This window comes from Triticum aestivum, chromosome 1A (genome assembly GCF_018294505.1).
Source record: "Triticum aestivum cultivar Chinese Spring chromosome 1A, IWGSC CS RefSeq v2.1, whole genome shotgun sequence".
Taxonomy (NCBI): Eukaryota; Viridiplantae; Streptophyta; class Magnoliopsida; order Poales; family Poaceae; genus Triticum; species Triticum aestivum.
The window spans coordinates 513,943,617-513,966,303 of record NC_057794.1 but is presented as its reverse complement, the minus strand read 5'-3'; the positions used below and the strand labels follow the sequence as shown (position 1 = coordinate 513,966,303).

The following is a 22,687-nucleotide window of genomic DNA, read 5'->3' as shown; positions in this document are numbered from 1 at the left end:
GCGGGAGCCCTTTCTTCTAGCGTCGGCGGTTAGGAGCTTCCCCATCGGTTTTTGAAGGAGACATCTCATGCAGGAATGGGCCATCGACTTTGGAGCACGGTCCATAATTGTCAGGCTGACGACCTGACCCACGCAAGAGCCGTAAGCAATAATAAACTATGTATTCGAATGGATTTGGCCCATGAAAATTTATTATCAACAAATGATGCCTGCATGTGGCAATCCAGGTCTATTCTCCGCAGATGTTATGTCTCGTTTATAGCGAGGCTACCATACGGAGCTCCTATATGCCGCCCATGTGCGTCAGATCGTTAAGACTTCGCTGAAGCAACGCGCACACGGGCCGGCCCAACCATCTCGCTGTGAGCGAAAAAACTAAAAAAGAAGAAGCGCATGCGTGGGATCGAACCGACGACCTCATGCTCGAATCCTGTGAGGCTAAACAGCCAAGCTAGCTACCTCAAATGTTTTACATGCAGCGCCAATCTTAAAGTAGAACGTACAGGGGCAAATCCTTTAAAAAAATTGTTCAACATTTTTATAATATACCTTGAAGAAATTTTTAAATAAAGTGAATGTTTTTGTAAAAGAACACTGAACAAATTTAAAATACCAACATGGACATTTTATGGGTATATGTTAAACAATTTTTTAATATATGATGAACAAAACTTAAATACACAATGAACATTTTCTAAATACACATTAAACAATTTCATAATATACAATGAAATTTTTTGTAATACACAATAAACGTTTTCTAATATACGTTGAACAATTTAATAATATACAATGAACATTTTTGTAACACATAATGAACATTTTCTAATATACGTTGACCAATTTAAAAATATACAATTCACATTTTTGCAATACACAATGAACAATTTTACAGTGCAAGGTGAACTATGTCATAATATACGATGAGCATTTTCTTAATACATTGAAGATTTTTGTAACACACGGTGAACTTTTTATACAAATACACAATAATGAGAAGAAGAACAGAAACAAAAAATAGAAAAGGAAACGTAAAAGCAAGAAAATGAAAGGACAAAAAGGAATCAAAACAGAAAAATGAAAACCGGAACAAAACAACTGAAAACCGGCCAAAACAGTGAAAAAACTGAAAGCAAAAAAATCATAGAAGAAAAACGAAAAAAAAACCGCAAGAGACAAGGAAAACAGCAGCGAACGATATCCGTACGTGGGCCGGCCCAAGTGGCGACTTGCTTCAGCGAAGGCTCCTCCTTTTGACGCCTGCAGGCGTCAAATAGGATTTGCCGCTACCATAGGTCTCATTGACGGTTATACCCTGCATTGTTTTCTTTGTTTCTTACTTCGTTTTCTCTGTTCTCATTGTTTTGAATTAGTTTTTTCAGGCTTTTGATTTTCTTTGTTTTGTTTTATTTTTAGTTTTGGGTTTTCTTTCATTTATATTTTTTTTGTCGTTTTCATCGATTTCTTTTTGGTTCAACACATGTTAACTCATTTCAATACACATTCATCATTTTTCGTATACATCTGAAATTTAATATATACACGCTTAAGGTTTTTGACATACATGATTAATTTTTTTAGAACTTATATTTTTCTAGTGTCTACATTTTTCCATACGAATTTTACATTTTTGGTATATATATAATACTTTTTTTCTAATATAAGTTTAACATTATTCAAATAGAACTTCAATTTTTTTGAATATACGGTCAAATTTTTTGTATAAACATTTTTCAAAAAATTCAAATGCTAGATTACAATTTCCAGATAAAAGATTAACAATTTTTTAGTACTTTATCAACGTTTTTTTACAAACATTAGACGTTTTTTCAAAAGCTTGACTAATATTTTTTGAATGCAAGATTAACATTTTCATAAACTTTAAACATTTTTTGAATTAACATTTAACATTTTTGTCAAATGCTTGATTAACATTTTTCAAGCAATTTTTTAATTTTTTTTCAAATGATTTATTAAAAATAGTTAAATACACGATCAACTTTTTTCGCACACATTGCATACTTTTTTGTATACATGTGAAACATTTTCCCTATACACATTTAGAATTTTCAAGCGGTTGATTAATGATTGTTGAAAATATTTTAAGCGTGTTGATAATATATTTTATGCAGAATATGAGGAAGTATAATCAAAAGATAAACAAGAAGAACGAATAATATGAGAAACTAGAAAAATGAGGTTGTGGTCTCCACCTGGAATCCTTGATGGAGGGTTCCCTTTGTGTCGCTATAACCGAGACATAGGGATGCCCCACCTGTTGCGAGGCCGAAGTCGGCCTCACCCCAGGGAATCGGGCCTGCGCTTGACCAGTAACCATGTGTTACAACACACTGATATGGTGATGACGACACATGTGTTTTTTTCTATTCCATTAATTCTTAAAAAAATATTTTTGTTTTTTCTTTATTTTTTAGGGTGTTATATTTTGAAATAATGTACCCACATATAGTTCAACATGTTTTTCTACTTTTTTGGAAAATATTAATCTAGTATTTGAACAAAACTAAACGTGTATAGAAACATCTTTGGATGTGTATTTAAAATGTTTATGACAAAACAAATGTCACATGTTTGAAAAGTGTAATTGCAACTTTTAAAATTGGTTTTATAGTGTAAACAAATGTTCATATAATTAAAACATATTTCATCATTAAAGAAATGCACTTCACATTTAAAAAATGTTTATGAGTTTAAAAAATGTGTTCGTGACATTTTGACAAAATATTTATAAAAATCTAAGAAATTGTTTGCATTGTTTAAAATTACAAGGTGTATTGGGAAAAAAATTAACAACTATTCACAAAAGGTTTCAAAACAAATATTTAAGAAAATCCAAAATCACGTATTTCAAAATGTTAAACTTATACGAAGAAAATGTTTTGTTCTATATGACAAACTCCCAAATGTGCATATAAAGTAGACATGAAAACATAAATTTTGCAAAAATATAAATAATGTACTCCCTTTGATAAAAAAAAGTGCCGTTGCTTTATTTCTAATTTGAACTGAAGCTACAACAGTTTTTTTTGGATCAGAGGGATTATTTGATAAATGTTTAATGGGTACAAAAAATGTAAACATGTGTTAAAAATCCAAAATAAAATCAATGAAAAACAAATATAACAATAAAACAAAAAACTCCCATAGAAACTGACAAAGAAACAAAAATAAATGCAAATGAAAACCGAAGAAAAGGAAGAAGAAACAAAAAAACAGAGTTAATGAAAAAAAAGAAACCCAAAAAACAGTGAAAAAAGGCCAAAGTATTACGAAGAAAGAAAAGAAAACCCATGAAAAGTTAAAAAAACCATAGAAAAAACCAAAAGGAAAAAGATAAAGATAATAACGGTATAGAACGAACCAGGGCAGCGGTCCGGAGGCAATGACCGTAGCAGAGCTAATGGGCTGGCCAGCTTATCATCTCCCGTAGGCGATTCCTAACAGCAATCAGTACAGGCGAGACATAGCCCGGGCGCCAGTTATAGCCCATTGTAGAAACCGGCGCAAACACCCCTCTATCCTAGGCTCAGCACGCTTACTCCCCCCCCCCCCCCCTGTTTCTTAACCTTCAAAAAATGGGAGCGCGGATGAGATTTAAACACCTGACCTCCCGGTTTAGTACCACCCACAGAAACAAACCGGGAAAGCCTACGGCTGTGTGTACTTATTTTTTTTCTTACTTATTTTTCATCAAGTGCGCCTCCATTGTCTTTTTTTGTCCTTTTTGTTTTTTTCCTTAGGCTATTTTATTTTCATTTTGTTCTTGATTTTCAATTCCCTAATCGTTTAAAATCATGAAGTTTTCTTAAATTCTTTAAATTTTCCATTTTCTTAAAAAAATTCTTAAATTCACCAAAAAATCAAAGCCATGATTTTTGTTAAATATATGAGTTTTTTAAAATCCAAGAACTATTTCTAATTTTTATGATCTTTTAAATATCAGTGAATTGACTCTATTTCATTAAAGAAATTTAAAATCAATGAACTTTTCTCAAATCCGTGAACATTTTTTTATCAAAATCTATGAACTTTTTTCTTTTTCCCGAACTTTTATCAAATGTCATGAACTTTTTCAAGAAAATCAAACTTTTTGAAATTCGGGAACTTGTTTTATATTAATGAAAGTTTTCAGATTTCAGTATTTTTTTAAAAAAATTCATGAACTTTATTCAAATTCACGATTTTTTTTATTTTGACATTTTTTCCCCAAATTTGCAACCTTTTTTTAAATTCTTGAACTTCGTGGTCTACTGGGCCTTAGTGACTCGCTATTGTGGGACATCTTAGTAGAACGGTTTTGGAAGCTTCTATTGATCGTTTTAGGTGATTTTGGAAGCTTTTGTGCGAGTTTCTTTTGTTCCCGGTGATGTTTTTTCAAGTGATTTTATAGAGCGATAGCTATGTTTCATTTTGCGGGTTTGGTGCAATAGTTCTTGCAGTGTTTAGGTTTATCTCCTCACACAGCCGATCTTTCGGACCTATTGTGTTTTTGTCAAACTGTCTTGGCGCTTTTGTTGGGTTGACTTTTTGTTTAGCCGGAGGCTTTCCTTGTTATTACGGTGAAGATCTTGCAGTTCGACAGCCTACACTTTTAGAGGATAATCCCCGACCCAAGTCTGTTGATCGCTTATGGCTTCCCATATTTTTGGATGGGCGAATCTAGAGGTTCTTTGAAAACTTTATTGGTAATTACGTTCGTGCAAATGTACAAGTACCAGTGCCGCCACTCCGGTCTTATTACAGTGTCTTTGGCGAAGGCTTGGGGGAATTTTGTCTTTCAACAAATATTACCACCAAGAATGTGTATCTAAGAGATTTTATTGTAGTTCTTAGTTGTAAAAGTTACTACTTTGTAATTTCTTGGATCTTTGATCCAAAGCATTGTCCATGTAATGATTTTTCTTTGTTTCAATGAAGTCACAATGTATGAGTTTTAAAGAAAACATGATGCACTGCGCGAGTCGTAGAGCTATCAGATTTCCTTTTGTGCGAGAGTACACAAATCGTGTACCGTAGCTTTATAAGAAAGAGAATTAATTACAAGGCATGGAAAAAAAAATGCTCCAATTGCTTCGTCCAACCTATTGCGGAAAATACGCCCGTTGCGCTGTCTCCAAGGGTTCCCGTTATCAGACTTGCTTACTTGCTGTCTAGTAGGGCGTCTGATGGGCGTACTAGGACTTTGCGCGCGGGAACTAGTATTGTATTCAGGGTGATGGATTCAGTTTCTTTTTTTGGTAAAGATTTTCCTGCAGGCCTCTTGATCTCCAGTCCTCTGGCCTGCCGTGAGCCACACTGAGCATCACCGCCTCTCATGAGTGTCTGTTTCCTGCCTGTGCCATTGGCAGCAAGTATCACATATTCACATCCACACCAGCGACGTACAACGGCCATAAAACCTGGATCCAGCAGCAGGGGCCGGCGCCTATGATGCTATATTTAGTCCAGCGACGCTGCATGCTACCCGCATCCACATTTCGGTCTCGTATTTACTGCAGTTTTTCTTTTCCCATTTCCCTACACCACGTTATTAACTTGTAGTCCTTGCATAATTTGCCGTGTGCCAAGGTGCTCAGGTGGCAGTCTAATCTACGCCACGTACGTAACCTAGTAGTCCTTGGATAAGCTGGGGAGCTAGACGAGATAGTGGAGTTTGATGAGGTCGTACTCCCCCCACGCACCCAAAAAAGAAAAAGAAAGAGAAAAAAGCTGGCGAGAAGACAGCATGCATGCATGCAGATAGCGTACGTGATGAACAGTAAAGACACGCAGCTCACCTCAAGTCTCCAACTGCCAGTGCAGACACAGACGTCTGTTTCTCTTTGCAATGCAATTACCCAGAGCCCTTTCAGCCTCTCCAGAGACAAAAGCAGATTTTCTTTCCTCCCTCCCTCCCTCCATGGTAGCCAGGGTCTGCCGGCCGGGACCAAGCTAGAGCCGTAGGGCGCAGCAGCAGCATCTATCTACACACTGAGGTGAGGTGAGAAGCATCTCCGGTGGCAGGCAAGCGCCGATGGAATCGAGCACACACGCAGCGCGTATGGCATGATCAATGCCGCAGCGCGCGGCACGGCGCTGCTGCCGCAAGCGGCTGCCGGCCGGGCGGGGCGCGCGCATGCCGCCGCGGCAGGGAAAGGGCCGGCCATGGAAACCCAAGCGGATCCCAGCGCAGATACGACCGATCTCCATGCCCATGCTCTGACAGTCTGACTCCTGCATCCGCGTACGTACGTAGCCTCCAGCTAATAAGAAAGCCTGCATGCCACTGCTCGGTCCCTCCCCATCCCATCCCATCCCATCCCATAGGTGCCTCAATTGATCCGCTTTCCTTTTTCTCACGGGCGTAGAGTCTCACGGGACGGGATCGATCGCTGGTGCAATTGATCATGGCATAGGCTTGGTGCAATCCTACGCCTAGTTCTGCGTGGGCGTGCGTGCGTGGTCGTCGAGGGAGGGAGATGGCCACCTGCAAACTGCAACTGATCATGGTGCCGAGATCGAGATGCTTCTGCCGAATCTGCCTGTGGCAGTGTGGATCAGGCCGTGCTGGCTGCCTGTCGCCCGGCTGCATGCAAAGCGGTGCATGCCGGTGTCACTGCCAGTGCTCACCAATGGCAGCCAGTGCGCTCTGAACCCTCTTCTGGACCAGCTTTTGCCCGTAGCAAGCTGCGACAAACGCAGGCGATCGGATCGATCCGGCCAGCGCGCAAAAGTAGTCTTGGCTACACTTTGACATGGATCCTACCAGTACTACCAGCTATCATCATCGCCTAGGCCCTTGCGAACACCATCTTTGCAACACGGGAGCAAGTTTTGTATTGCTTCTGGTCGGTGTGCGTACCTGCCTTTCTGCATGTCCTTTTTTTTAGGGAAACTGCATGTACATTTTTGACAACGTTTCTTGAGCTGGACGACAATCATGGAGCTCCAAACAAAAGATGCACCAAGTAGATAAAAGAGGACTGGTGTTCGGAAAAAAAGATTAAGGAGTACTACGATGAAAATGACACGCTCCAACACGTGTTTGAGAGAAAATATTCTAGTCAGCTATTTTCTTTTCAAAAATATTAAACTAATTCCATACATTCTGACTAACGAACCTCGAATCGTTGATACCATCGTTCAATACAAAGGTCGTCATGCAGGACGGAACGTGCACTCCCCACTAACAATCCATCTGATCAGTTCTCTGATTTAGCATCTCACCACGTCTTACCAGGGGATAAGCTGAAGAACACCCACATATCACATAAATATGATTAGCTTGTCGATCATAGACAACCTAGCTGCCCTCCTAATGACTTGGGCTGGCAACACGCACTACAACACGGTAGAGCATACGAGGCGTTCTAAAATGCCTCTAGAGCCCACCAGAATGCCTTTAAACAGCTACGGAGGCGTTCGCTGAAAATGCTAGAGACTATCGCGAAGGGAAAGACCAACGAAGGCATTTTAGAATAACGCCTCCGAAGGTGAGACATTCCACGGCGTTTTTAAGAAATGCCTCGAAAGCTCGCTGGCGTTTTCAGTTAGCGCCTCAGAAGCTTTTTCAGATAAGCCCACAAAAAACTGGTTGATCCTGTCCTCTGACAGTAGGCCCCTATATCGGACGACGACGGACGACGAGCACACAACAACCAAATCATAGCTCTTATATATTTTTATTTTTATTTTCATATATTTTATTATAGTTGTTAATGGGCTGCAATTGGTTTCGTTGTAGGCCCAAACTGGACAACTAGCAGGGGCGGACTCTTGTTTAGCTGTGCTCGTGACGTACTGTGCACACTCCACCCTTTTAAGGAGGTTGGAATCTCCCTCGGGGAGCAGTATGGGACTAAACTGCAACTGGACATGGTTTTCGTCCACATCGCCGGCAATACGCTACTGATGAAACTTCATTAGCTCCGACTGTTCCGCCTATAACATGCACGTATAATTTTGGTTCCGACAAGTAACAAGAAGCAGACGGGCGACTCCGACGACCCATCATCAGCGGCTGTATTTTTCTCTACCGAGAAGTATGGGCGACTCCGGCGAGCCGTCGGCAGCGGCTGTCCTGTATTTTCTCTAACGAGAAGCAAATGGTTGGCGATTGGGACTAGCTATGGGCAGCGGCTGTATTGTATATTTCTCAAACGAGAAGCAGATGGGCGAGTCCAGCGAGCCGTCGTCTTCGTGTGTATCTTCTTCCTCGGCCCAGCGTTTAAATCTTCGATTCGCAGGATGTTCTTACCGCCGCCCAACGGTGGCTAGCTTGCAGCATCTTCAACGTTCAAGGTCTCTGCACGCCGTCAGTGCTGCAACTGGCCGATAGGCAACCTACCTTCCGTGCAAGATTAGGAGGCATTTTTCAAAGTCGCCTCAAAAACTCTATCAATATGAGGCATTGCTGAAAAACGTCTCCAAAGCTGCATCAATCTGAGGCGTTTTCCTATAGTGCCTCCAAAGCTGCATCAATCCGAGGCGTTTTCCTATAATGCCATCTTAAGGCATGATTTTGAGGCATTTATAAAACGCCCTTACAAAAGTGCCCTTAATTAACCACCGTGGTGTAGTGACGGTGCTGTGTTTGATGCTATGGAGCCCTATGTGGTGCTCACCCAGATGAGGGAAGCTGCTGGTCCGTTCCGTCACCCCTACCCGCCCCTTGCCACCTCCCTAGCGCATAATTGGTTGGGTGGCAATGGGCGTTCGGCCGGGCTCGCAGAAGGTGTAAGTGGTTAGCAGACAATACAATTTGTTTCGCTTGGATCTGGGATGGCTGCGTTCATTACCAACATCTACTTCTCTTGTTACCGTCGATAGCGGCGGAGCATACCTATAATGGAAGGTTCGATTGATGGCTCTTCTCTGAGAATTATTTTTCAGCCCAAGCAGGCTAGTCATTGCCGGAGAATTTCGGAGGACCCGAATATAGCAACACAATCTGGACTTCAATACCAACAAACATGCCCATGCGTTGCAATGGGAGGAAAAACGAATGCTCCTAGCATAATAAGCACGACTCAAGACCCCTCCATAGGCCCACCTCATCTATTTTAACATAGGTCACATCAGTGTCGTCACTTATCCTCCGAAATTCTCCGCCGCTGCTAGTATTTGATAAGATGATGGGTGTGTGCATTTTAGGATGCAGAGGCCGAGAAGCATAATGTTACTTGTTGATTTTTTTGCAATTAATTAAAAAGACTAGGCAAAAATAAGATTAGTTCACCCTTGATAAAAAAGATGAATTGAGCTAAATTTGGATGGAGCGGTACGGTCATACGTCTTCTTATAGAGTGTGGAAGTGAACATTCGTTTGATTGCTCAATCCACCTTTTGCTGCCGCCGTCTCGATCGGCAGGGTCCTGATATGATCTCGCTGCCCTCTCGTCACGTTCATCCCCGTCCCTGTAGAAGCCCAGCCCGAGCTCGAGGACCCAGTCAGGGTCATGCTCGAGCTCTCCACCCACGAAGCAGAGGTCGCCCGCTGCAAAGAGGAGCGCCTTGCCAAGCGCTTCGGTCCCACAACCACCAACGATGAGGAGAGCGGCTCCCACTCATCGCTCGAAGGAGGAGCAAGGCGACGACGACTTCACCTTCCTCAACGAGCTATCGGACGAGGCCGAGTAGATGGCCGCACCGACAGAGTAGTGTAGTAGCAGCTAAAGGAATGTCAAATAGCGACACTGCATATTCTAAAATTGTTGCTTAATGATGTCTCAAATAGCAGAATATACGTAATGCGATGAATTTTGGTCCCTAATATAGTTGTTAATTAAGTTATTGTGTTCATACATGTGTTTCGTTAGATTAAATGTCGCTTAAATCGCCCCTACAAATTTGAAGCAAATTGAAAAAAGAGTTATGAAGGCTGTTGTTTGGTGTTTGCGCACAAACCAACGGGACTCCAAAACATTTGTCTTTTTTTGTAAACAGACACAAAATATTTGCATTATCTAAGTTTGAAGGAGATATTACCCTGTTAATTAATGAAAAGACGAACAAAAACCGTCACAAACGCCCCGATAACCGGGCCACACAGGCCAACCTGCCTACCCACATGAAGCCCACACACGCCGAAGAGAAGAGGAGACCACCGTGGAAGTTACCATTGGGCGTCATCGTCATCACTTCTCCACGAGTCAGCGACTCCAAGTTCACCTTATGTGTGCTCCATATGTGAAGCATCATCGTGGGAGGCTGGTCGCTCCTTCAAACCATTATGGACCGGAACTCTAATTTTTGATGACTCTACTGGAGTTGCTCTAATGCTGCAATGCAGGAATGGTGGTGGTATGGTGCATAGCCTAGGCTTTGATTAATTACTTCCAGTAGAGTCCAGTAGGATTTTCGAATTCTGCGTGGACATGGACGCGTGGTCCTCGAGAGAGATCGCCACCTGCAAACTGCAGCTGATGATGGCAGCGATCGATCGAGATGATGGCAAATCTGTGGCAGTGGATCAGGCTGTGCTGGCCGGCTGCATGCAAAGCAGTGCCAGTCCTTACCCCAGTTCCCTTAACCCTCTCATCATGTACCCTCATGGCTTGTGGGCCGATGCAAAGCAAGCTGCAAGAAACGCAGGCGATCGATCAGGTCGAACCGTCCGGCCAGTGTCTGTGCAAAAGTGGCTTTGGCTACGCTTTCCTGGATCCCATGTACCAGTATCATCCACGAAATCAGTTACTTGTACAGTAATCATGAATGCCCACAGTTCCATCTGACCTAGGATTTTGATCCCGACATTTCATGGGTTTCCACATCGAAAATAACCAAAGACTAAAAGGAGTCAAACCTGTTGATTCAGGTGAGGTCTCTCCGAGCTTCTGATTCCTTTTCTACAAAACCTTTTCCACAAGAGATGCATTAAGATCCATATATAACTTGCCAAACTTAGAAGTAATTGTACAGATTAAACATCACAATCAGGATTTTAGAATACGAAACAGGGGAATAAGAGATAGAGTTTTTGAAGAATCTAATAGCAGTACCACACAACTGATGCTGCAAAATCCGAAACATCTTACTTCGCTAAAGCTCAGGTACATGGTCAAGGATAAGAAATCAATCAACAAAAAATCAGAAATGCTGATTCATGTCGTTAAAGAAATCTTGCTTGCTGATCACACGAGTGAGTTAATTAGTCAGTACCTTCAAAGCACTCGGTATCTACACTCTGAAATACGTCTATATTCATCCGTATGTAGTGTATATTAGAATATCTAAAAATACTTATATTTAGGAACAGAGGGAGTAGAAGGCAATTACTAATAAGGTGACAGAACTTTCTTGCAACCTTTATCACAAATACATAGAAAAGGAGAAATTATGGAACAAAATGGTAACAAAAATATAGGAGTACCTAAACCAACGAAACAAGCTTATAGAAGACAATATTCATTAGGCGAGATTGGAAGTTTTTACACAAAAACACAAAAGTCAGATCTTTTGAAAGGAAATACTAACTAAATATACGAGGGTGTCAAGTAAAGAAGAAAGCTATTCATCCAGCGTATCGAAAAAGGAACCTGCAATATTGACACAAACTACTAATACCATAGAATGATATATGATCATTAGGTGAAATTCAGAATCTTCCTGTAGTTTCTTTTCCTACATTGAACCAGATATCGGCACCAGAAACACAAATCATGATCCCAAGAGGCCAACAAAGAGATCACAGGGGATGTTGCGCTAGAATCATACCTTTCATGGGACAAAAACTCGACGCATAGTCCGTGTATCCGTTGTTCACCCTCTCCACCGTAGTCGCTCGTCATCCTGCAACAATGGCCACATATGGCGAGATGAGATAGAAAATGGTAACATCCCTTAATAACCAAATAAGTGTTTCTATCAAAGCTATCCAGTTATATGAGAGGAAAAGGAGGTCAAAGTGAACTACTGAATCAATTTTATCAAATACAAACCTGAACTTGAAGTACTTAACTAAATATTATATAACTCTGAAAAATCATTGGCAAGTATTATAAAGGCACAAAAAAACAACAATAGACTCAATAGCATAAATTGAGATGGAAAAGAAGAGAAGATATGCAATTGGTGATCATTGTACTATTGTCATTCAACCGACAATTTAAAGTATAAAATTTCAGGTATGCACATTCCCTCTATGTATGCCATATGCATTTCAACAGGCTAGAAAAATATCGAGGAAGCCACATAATGGAACTCAACTGTCTTATAATAAAGCGGCAAGCCAAGTCTCCGAGCTCAGCTTTCTCTCCCACTGGGTGGAGGCAACCTGAGCTACGTAGTTTCAGAGTATAAACTCCATATATACAATATTTTCAATGCGAAAATAAAGATAAGTTGTGCATGTTCAGTTTATTTCACTCTTCTTTATACAGGCAATTCAGTGCAACAAAAAGGAGCCTGCATTGTAAAAATTCTCACAGATTTTTTTTCAGAACAGCAGCAATGTTACAATCATATAAGCTCTCAAAGTACCACACGTACGTTGAAATTAAAGAGACCATAATTCTGTTCTACTCGGCGTTGAACCACCTCTCCCCAGGAGAAACGGAACACACTATTCCGCAGAGTAAAATTCTCAGGTACTGAGTTCAGTTTAGAACTTTGCCTGGAGATTCATGCTCAGTCTGGTTGTTTTTTGTTTGTCGGCACCTGACCGTTCTGTCCGCCCATTAACTTGTGGGTTGCCATGTCACTATCTCTCCCTGGCATTAATTTTGAATCCCCTTTCTTTTCCCTCGTCGTCAGATAAACAACAGGAACAAAACCAGCTAGCTGAAACTTAAGAAGAGAAGTAGTTCCTTAATGGACATCGAAAACTTCATGCAAAATGAAGAAGAGGCAGGAGCGGAAGGGAACTTAATGAACACTGAAAGCATGACCAAACCTTAGCTAGGAATGCACTTCTCCGCAACTTCATGTTGTTAGCTTACCGAACATATTATCTGTTGTGTGGGTTGCAGATGTCCCATAATGAAGAAGAGACTTCTTGTTCAAGCACCTGCAAATTAGTATTAGTAACTTTCAGTACTTTTTGTTCGCAGCAACAATTTTTTCTAGTAATTTTTGTATTTACCTTTTCCAATTCAATGTTGTCAAATAGATCTACATCCAATGGGCATTCTGTTGCTGGTTTACTCCTTATCACAACTTGTTGTTCCTGCAAGAAGAAACATGATGGATAAGTCTGTGTACTAGGGTCCTTGTGGGGCTGCAGCACATGGTCCTTGTGGCAGTTAGGAGGATAAAGTCCTGGACCATCAAGGACTGGCTGTTAGGATAGAGTTCTGTTCTTGACCATCAAGGACTGTCAGTTAGCATCTTAGACTAGCATCTTAGACTAGCATCTTAGACTGGCATCTTAGCAGCATCTTAGCATATGCCTTGGCTGGCTAGCAGCCTATAAATATGTATCCCCAACCCCTCAGGTTGGCATGGCATTGTGTGAGAAATAAACCAACGAAAATTGTCCCAACTCTCCTAGTGTCATCCACAACTATCAATGCTCAGGCTGAAAGGTCTAACAAGTGGTATCAGAGCCAGGTTAACCTGCACCCTGAGCATTTCCTGTGAGCAGCCCAAGTCGGTAGCAGCAGCTGCTCCGTCTGCCTCTGGTTACCTTCCTCCCTCCGGACTGTCGAGCAGCAGCTCGTCTTCATCAGCCTCCTCTTCACGCAACAGCCCCCCTGCAGCGAGCCATGTCTGCAGGTCGCTCTCAGCACACGGCTACCTCGAGCATGCGGCGCCGGCAAGAGGCCGAGCGCGCCGTGGCAGAGGAGCGTGAGCGAGCGGCTGTAGCAGCGGCTGCTGCGGCGGCAAGAGTGTCGAGGCTGGCTGCAGCGGAGCTGGCAGCAGCCAGAGCGGAGGTAGAAGCAGCCAGGGCGGAGGTAGAAGCAGCAGCAGCAGCAGAAGCAGCCCGTGAGGCTACGGCGGATGCCAAGGCACTCCGCGGCAGCCCCGGCAGTTCCAGCAGCTCCGCGCCTGCGGACGACGGCGCCGACGCAGATCGCGCCAAAGTGGCGCAGGAGCGGACGGCGCAGTGGGCAGCCGAGCACGCCCGCGCTCCAGGTGGAGGCGCGCACCGCGACGGCGGCTGCAACGACCAGGACCGCGGCCTCTACGAGGTCCGGACTGTGGTCAGGGATGTTGGTTCCAGTGTTGGGTGGCCTACCCTCACTAAAACCAACTACGTCGAGTGGGCCGGGATCATGAAGGTCAGGCTCCAGGTGCGGCGCATGTGGGAGGCAGTCCAGGACAGCAACGTCGACCACCTAGAGGATCGACGGGCGCTGGACGCCCTCATTGCCGCAGTCCCGCCCGAGATGCAGTTCTCGCTTTCCAACAAGCGGACTGCCAAGGAGGCTTGGGACGCCATCGCCGCAGCACGCATCGGCAGCGACCGTGCTCGCAAGTCCACCCTGCAGGCACTTTGTAAGGAGTGGGAGAACCTGGGCTTCAAGCCAGGTGAGGACGTTGATGACTTTGCTCTCCGTCTCAACACTCTGCTGCAGAAGATGGTGAAGTTTGGCGATGCCACCTACACCGAGGAGAGAGCTGTCGAGAAGCTTTTTCGGTGCATTCCCGAGAAGTACAAGCAGATGGCTCGCTCGATCGAGTCGTTGCTGGACCTCTCCACGATGACGATCGAGGAGGCGATAGGTCGACTCAAGGTCGTCGACACCGACGAGCCACAGCCCCCCTCGGGGCCCGTCACCACCGGCGGGAAGCTGCTCCTAACTCGGGAGCAGTGGGATCCCAGCCTTGGTGACAAGAAGAAGGGGGAGCCTTCCTCCTCGACGGGCGGCCGCAAGCGTGGCAAGCAGCGTAAGGCGCGAAGAGGCCCCCCGGGCAGGGCACAAGGACGTGCCGAAGGTGACGCCCGCGGAGGCGCCAAGGACGGCGCCGCTGGCAAGCCCAGGCCGGCACAAGGCAACAGTTGCCACAACTGTGGCCGGTTTGGCCATTGGGCCAATGAGTGTCGGCAACCACGACAAGGCCAGGCTCACGTCGCACAGGCGAAGGAGGAGGAGACGGCTCTGTTCATGGCGCATGCAAGCATTGAGCTACCCTCGGCGACTCCAGTCGCAAAGGCTTTCATCCACCTCGATGAGCCAAAAGCACATGCTCTTCTCGGCGATGGCTTCGGGAAGGACAAGGCTACGGGGTGGTGCCTCGACACCGGCGCCACCCACCACATGACCGGTCGAAGGGAATTCTTCGCCGAGCTCGACTCCGATGCGCGAGGCTCCGTCAAGTTCGGGGATGCCTCCGCTGTGGAGATAAAGGGCGTCGGCTCCGTCATCTTCACCACCAAGATGGGAGAGCACCGGCTGCTCACCGGTGTCTACTACATCCCCGCGCTAAGGAATTCCATCATCAGCTTGGGACAGCTGGATGAGAACGGCTCACGCGTGCTGATTGAGCATGGGGTCCTACGCATCTGGGATCGCCAGCGTCGCCTTCTCGCCAAGGTGCCCAGAGGTGAAAATCGACTCTACGTCCTTGATGTGCAGGTGGCACAACCGGTCTGTCTCGCTGTCCGTCGAGACGACGAGGCGTGGCAGTGGCATGAGCGCTTTGGGCACCTTCACTTTGAGGCCCTAAAGCGTCTAAGTGCCAAGGAGATGGTGCGAGGCCTGCCATGCCTCGACCATGTGGAGCAGTTCTGCGACATCTGCGTACTGACGAAGCAGAGACGACTCCCCTTTCCCCAACAGGCGAGTTTTCGGGCTAAGGAGAAGCTGGAGCTCGTGCACGGAGACCTGTGCGGCCCGGTGACGCCAGCCACACCAGGAGGTCGACGCTACTTCCTGCTGCTCGTCGACGATCTCTCCCGCTACATGTGGGTGATGATCCTCGGCAGTAAGGGAGAAGCGGCGGACGCCATCAGGCGCGCGCAGGTTGGTGTGGAGGCGGAGAGCGGCCGCAAATTGCGCGTGTTGCGCACTGACAACGGCGGCGAGTTCACGGCGGCTGAATTCGCGTCGTACTGCGCCGATGAGGGCATCCAGCGCCACTACTCCGCGCCGTACAGCCCGCAGCAAAACGGCGTCGTCGAGCGGCGCAACCAGACGGTTGTGGGGATGGCTCGGGCTCTCCTCAAGCAGAGAGGGATGCCGGCTGTCTTCTGGGGAGAGGCGGTGCTAACGGCCGTCTACATCCTCAACCGCTCTCCTACTAAGGCACTCGACGGCAGAACTCCGTACGAGGCCTGGCATGGGCGGAAGTCGGCGGTCTCTCATTTGCGGGTCTTTGGCTGCCTTGCGTTCGCCAAGGAGCTCGGCCACATCGGCAAGCTCGACGACAGGAGCACTCCGGGAGTCTTCATCGGCTACGCGGAGGGCTCAAAGGCCTACCGCATCCTCGACCCAAAGACACAACGTGTGCGCACAGCGCGAGACGTCGTGTTCAACGAAGGGCGAGGGTGGCAATGGGACAAGGCGGTGGACGACGGCTCGACGCCGACGTATGACGACTTCATTGTCGAGTACGCTCACTTCAAGGAAGCTGGGGGAGCAAGCAGCTCCTCTTCACCGGGCACGTCTACCCCGGCCCCCAAAACTACATTGACTCCGGCGCCTGCTACACCGACGACACCACAACCGGCGACGCCGCATACTCCAGCCCCGGCGGTCGCCACTCCGGGCTCGTCTTCATCAGCACCAGCTCACGCAGAGCACAACCCGATGAAGTTCGCTTCCCCGCTCACTCACGACGAGGAGCGGGTCGACGCATGGTATGGAGGCGAACCGCTGCGGTACCGTACGATGGATAATGTGCTCGGCGACCAGCCGGTGCCAGGACTGGTGCCACGTGACCTGGAGGCGCAGCTACAGCTCGTGTGTGAAGACGGCGAACCACGGTCCTTTGCAGAGGCCGAGAGAGACGCGGCATGGCGCGCCGCGATGAAGTTGGAGATGGATGCGGTCGAGCAAAACCGCACCTGGGAGCTTGCTGATCTCCCTCGAGGTCACCGCGCAATCACCCTTAAGTGGGTGTTCAAGCTGAAGAGGGATGGAGCCGGCGCCATCATCAAGCACAAGGCTCGTTTGGTGGCCCGAGGCTTCTTGCAGCAGGAAGGAGTCGACTTCGACGACGCTTTCGCTCCCGTGGCACGGATGGAGTCCGTGCGACTTCTCCTTGCGCTGGCTGCCCAGGAGGGCTGGCGTGTCCACCACATGGACGTTAAGTCGGCATTCCTCAATGGCGACTTGAAGGAGGAAGTCTACGTGCATCAGCCACCGGGGTTTACGATTCCCGGCCAGGAGGGCAAGGTGCTCCGCCTGCGCAAGGCTCTCTATGGCCTGCGGCAGGCACCCAGGGCGTGGAACGCCAAGCTGGACTCCACGCTGAAGAAGATGGGTTTCGAGCAGAGCCCGCATGAGGCTGCCGTCTACCGACGGGGGAGTGGAGGAAATGCCCTGCTGGTGGGCGTCTACGTTGACGACCTGGTAATCACCGGCACCAAAGATGCAGAGGTGGCGGCGTTCAAGGAAGACATGAAGGCCACGTTCCAGATGAGTGACCTGGGGCTCCCTCTCCTTCTATCTAGGGATTGAGGTGCACCAGGACCACTCCGGGATCGCGCTTCGACAGTCCGCCTACGCCAAGCGCATCGTTGAGCTAGCTGGGCTCACCGACTGCCATCCAGCTCTCACTCCGATGGAGGAGAGGCTGAAACTAAGTCGCGACAGCACGACGGAGGAAGTGGATGCTACGCAGTACCGACGCCTTGTGGGGAGCCTTCGCTACCTCACTCACACACGGCCGGACTTGGCATTCTCCGTCGGCTATGTCAGTCGGTTCATGGAGCGACCAACGTCGGAACACCAGCAGGCAGTGAAGAGGATCGTCCGCTACATAGCAGGGACCCTCGACCACGGCCTCCATTACCCTAGGTGCCCTGGGGCGGCACACTTCGTCGGGTACAGCGACAGCGACCACGCCGGCGACATCGACACCAGCAAGAGCACGAGCGGGATCCTCCTCTTCCTCGGCAAGTGTCTCGTGAGCTGGCAATCAGTCAAGCAGCAGGTGGTGGCCCTGTCCAGCTGTGAGGCTGAGTACATAGCGGTCTCCACCGCCTGTACTCAGGCGCTCTGGCTTGCTCGACTGCTTGGTGATCTTCTCGTTCAAGACACCAGAACGGTGCAGCTCCTGGTGGACAGCAAGTCCGCCCTGGCCCTGGCAAAGAACCCCGTGTTCCACGAACGGAGCAAGCACATCCGACTGAGGTATCACTTCATCCGCAGCTGTGTGGAAGAAGGGAGCATCGAGGCGAGCTACATCAACACCAAGGATCAGCTCGCAGACCTGCTCACCAAGCCCCTTGGGAGGGTCAAGTTCCTCGAACTTTGCTCCAGGATTGGGATGATTCAACTCTCCCACAAGACGACGTACAAGACTTAGGGGGAGAATGATGGATAAGTCTGTGTACTAGGGTCCTTGTGGGGCTGCAGCACATGGTCCTTGTGGCAGTTAGGAGGATAAAGTCCTGGACCATCAAGGACTGGCTGTTAGGATAGAGTTCTGTTCTTGACCATCAAGGACTGTCAGTTAGCATCTTAGACTAGCATCTTAGACTAGCATCTTAGACTGGCATCTTAGCAGCATCTTAGCATATGCCTTGGCTGGTTAGCAGCCTATAAATATGTATCCCCAACCCCTCAGGTTGGCATGGCATTGTGTGAGAAATAAACCAACGAAAATTGTCCCAACTCTCCTAGTGTCATCCACAACTATCAATGCTCAGGCTGAAAGGTCTAACAAAACACACCTCAATTACTTGATAATATATACTCTTTTGCTAGTTTACTCTATTTTTTTGCCATGCCTACTGTCATGTTATCTTCAGTATTTCTATTTGGTGTTGTCTGATCATTTCTTCATGCTGCAGTGTTCATCTGGCCGTCATCATTTTGTATGTGTGACTCTAACCCTGAATAATGTTCCTACTAGAAACAAAGGAAAATCAATGTATAAGTACACTTTTTTTACCAGGATATCCTACTCCAATTTGCATCATGTTTTGATTTTCTCTCACCTTTTACATCATTTGTGCTTGAAGTAGCTATGTGAATGAGTATGTTCCACGCTTTAAAAATAATATGTTAGATATATCACTATTGAAGCTGATTTTCCTTTTTTCAGGAGAAGTAGCACAATCATTGGCCGTACATGATGAAGAAGATTTGATATCCTGTAGGTACACACCCTCTCTCTGCATACTTGCTTCACCTGCATGTAGTTGTACATTTTATATTCCAGAATCAGTCATCAATGTTTTGTAATTGGATTTTAACGATCCTTGCATTCAGCAGTGCTGTTGTAGCAAATTCAACCTAACAATCGACGGCTTGTTTTACAGTGATGTCAACCACAACTTACAATGTATGAAAATGTGGTTCTTTTCTGTTTTTATGTAACAGTAAGTCAGTAATTTAAATTCTGAAAAATTAGTTTACAGTGGATGTCAACCACAATTTACACTTTTAAAGTGTAGTGAACTATGGATTTATTGTTCTATGTCACAGTAATTTAAATTCTGAAAAGTTACTTTTAAAGTGGATGTCTACCACAATGTATAGTGTTTTACAGTATGTTGAACCACAATTTACAGTTTTTTAAGCTATGGATTTTCTGTTTTATTTCACAGTAGTTTAAATTCTGAAAAGTTTATTTTGCAGTGGTTGTGAACCACAAATTAAATTTGAAAAGATAGTTTTACAATGTATTACAGTTTTGGATTTTTCTCTTTTATGTGTCAAAGTAACTTAATTCTGAAAGCCTGCTTTTACAGTAACGGCAACCACAAATTACAATGTGTTACAGTATGAATTTTTCCCATTAATGTCAGATAAATTGTATGCCTCCTTAGAAAAGCACCATATTCAAATATTTATCCAACGAATTTCTAAAATATGTAGGTTGTGACTTGGAAGTAATACCTGTAAATTCACTTTATCAAGAACCAGAAGGGAGCAGCAAGTCCAAAAACGGTCATGTAATCTGCAATACCAAGAGGACAGTTAGAAGGTGTGCATTATCTTCACCGGATCATCACTGATGTGAAGGTACTCATATGGAGATAAAATGAAAATGCATACCCTTCCTGATTTCAAGGGTTCCTTCCTCCATGTCAATGTTGCCATTTGCAACAACCATGTTTCTGAAATTTAGAAGAAGCCTGTAATACTATCTTTTCAAATCAAAGAAATCCCTAGATGTACACTTGGTTCCCACAATACCTGCAAATAGAAGGAACACAAATGAGGGATGGAGATGCATAAATAGCAAGATCAGGACAAGATTACTGCATTATGATCTTGGGAGCTTGGAGGGAGAGAGGCTGACCGGCTAGATCTAGGACTCCGCCGGTGCGACAGCAGAAGATGCACTATCGTAGTGCAAGGTCCTAAGCCGCGACTCTTCCTCCTCGATGCCGGCTGCTCACACAACCCAGCTGCCACCACGCCAACCGGGACAGTCCAACCCATCCTCTGTCGTGTCGTCGTCATCTGCGCCGCTAGTCCTGTGTGGGCAGCCCTTTTGCTGCCACTTCCTTTGGACCGCTTCGCGCAATGGAGAGGAGCAGAGGATGGGAGAGGTGGAGCCATGCCCGGCCGTCTTTCTTGCTGGCCACCTGGTGCGGCTGCTACTCGCCTCCTCCCGTCGGTGAAGAGGATAAGGCCGGCGGCTGCGCACAAAGAAGCTGGGGGAATGATCTGGTGCCATCACGGGAGGAGAGAAGGTGAATTGGAAGGGAGACTGGGAGGGGTTGTGGGCTGCGGCGGCGGTGCAGTGGGGCTGAGAACCCTAGAGCGGGGGGGAGAGGAAACGAGAGAGAGGGATGACGCGTGCGTGAAAAAAAAATCTGCGAAGCCCTTTCGCGTGAGCGCGCGGGTCCAGCGCCGACGTGGCTAGCGCGGGCGTTCGCCCTTGATGCACAGCTGAATGTGTTTAATGGGGCTTTGCAAACAGAATATGCTGCACCCCAGTTGATCGTCTTTGAAACCATCACGATCAGGAGAGCATGCTGTCTTCCGATTCTTTTGCATGTTTCATTTTTGGCAACGTCTCTTCTTTTTTTTGAGTGATCCCCATTATATTGATCTACAAGTGTGATGGAGTATCTTTGGCTTTCATAAGCAAGCAAAAAAAAATTAAAAAAGGAGGAAGACCCCCAGCCTCTGCATCTGGGCGAGGCATACAGCCACTTTATTAATTATTCTCAAAAGACCTTACAAAAAAATACAGCAGTAAGTCTGAAGCCACCGTCTAGGCAACATCTGTTGCTACTCCTATTTATTTGATGAAGGGATGCTGATAGTCTGGGCCTAATACCAAACAGACCTCGCAGCCAAACCTAACATCTAAGACCTGAGTTCCTATCCAGGACGCCTGCCGGGTATGGGTCATCCACCGGTCCGGCACACTCCTCAATCAGGACGCCTGCCGGGTATGAGGCCGCCGCAGCCACCTGCCACCAATCCATCTTCAGAGATGTATTGTTGCATCTACCTTGCCCGATCTAGCTGCCGTCGACGCCACCATGACGCCAAACAACGCCACCATCCTGCGCTCGTCCATCAACACACGCCCAGCAGCGAGACCCCGCTGCTCCATGCCGCTGAGACCCGCCCTTGTCGACGTATCATATGCAACGCCGCTCCTCCTTCGCGAACACCACCTTCTACCACTGGTCCTATCCCCTCCACCTGTAGATCCTCTGCACTCCCAACCGAGCCCCAGTGCCCCTGACGACACCTCCAGGAAGGTCATGACGCAAAAAGCGTCGCTGCCGCCAGATCCGAAAAGGATTGAAGGTTTTCACCCGGCCGGGGATCGGGGTGGGTAGATTGGGCCCTCAGCTGCGCCTTCATGAAGGAAAGCGGCGCCCATGAGCGTCGCCGCCGCCGGGCCGGCTAGACTAGCCAAGGTTTCCCCCGGACCCAAAGTACACCACCAGGGCTCACCACCACCGGAGCCTGCAGCCGCAAACCACCAGGGCGACGACAGAGGTAGCAGGAGAAAGGGGAACCTCCAGATCTGACGCAATGGAGAACCACGCCATGGCCTGACTCCACCAGCGACCGCCACCCGCGCGGCCGAGTACTCTGGCCAGCGTCGCCTACAGACGTCTCCAGCCGCCGGACGACGCCGCCTTGCTGATAGGGCCGCCGCCCAAGGATCCGTAGGCCACCGACGCGATACTCCAGCCCGCAGGCCGATAAGCAAGCAATGAAGCTGTAAAGAGAAGAAAAGAAAAGCAAAAGATGCCCCCGCAAAGATACGATGATAGAGGACGGTAGGCAAATCTGGTATGTATGTCTGCAGCATTGATCGATCTGAAGAGGAGTAGCCATATCTTTCTGGATGATGTCTGCCGGAAAATACCCTCAAGATTTCAGATCGGAATTGGTAGCAACACACATTGAGAAATGATAATATCCATGTTTTGTCTTGTTTCGAACTATGAGAAAGGCAACGAGAAGAGGTAATAGCACCCCAGGTACCCTAACTTGCATAGAATATGACAACTTGGTCTCAAACTTGCAAAACTTGACTCCACCATACCCCAACTTGCACCTCATGTGATGATTTAGTCCCAGGCCAATCGCAGCTCGCCAATTGGCAGCCAGGTGGCTGGCCCGGTCAGTGCATGCACTTTTGCACAAAACCC

At 46.8% G+C, this 22,687-nt stretch overlaps 1 long non-coding RNA gene across 1 annotated transcript; it reads right to left on the bottom strand.

The window, feature by feature from the left end:
• Window positions 1–18,799: 18,799 nt before the first annotated feature.
• Window positions 18,800–20,872, bottom strand: LOC123061520 (uncharacterized). Its single transcript, XR_006429094.1, has 4 exons — window positions 20,359–20,872; window positions 20,112–20,252; window positions 19,953–20,013; window positions 18,800–19,242 (listed from the first exon to the last, which is right to left on the bottom strand). It is a non-coding gene; the product is annotated as an uncharacterized lncRNA (long non-coding RNA).
• Window positions 20,873–22,687: the final 1,815 nt, after the last annotated feature.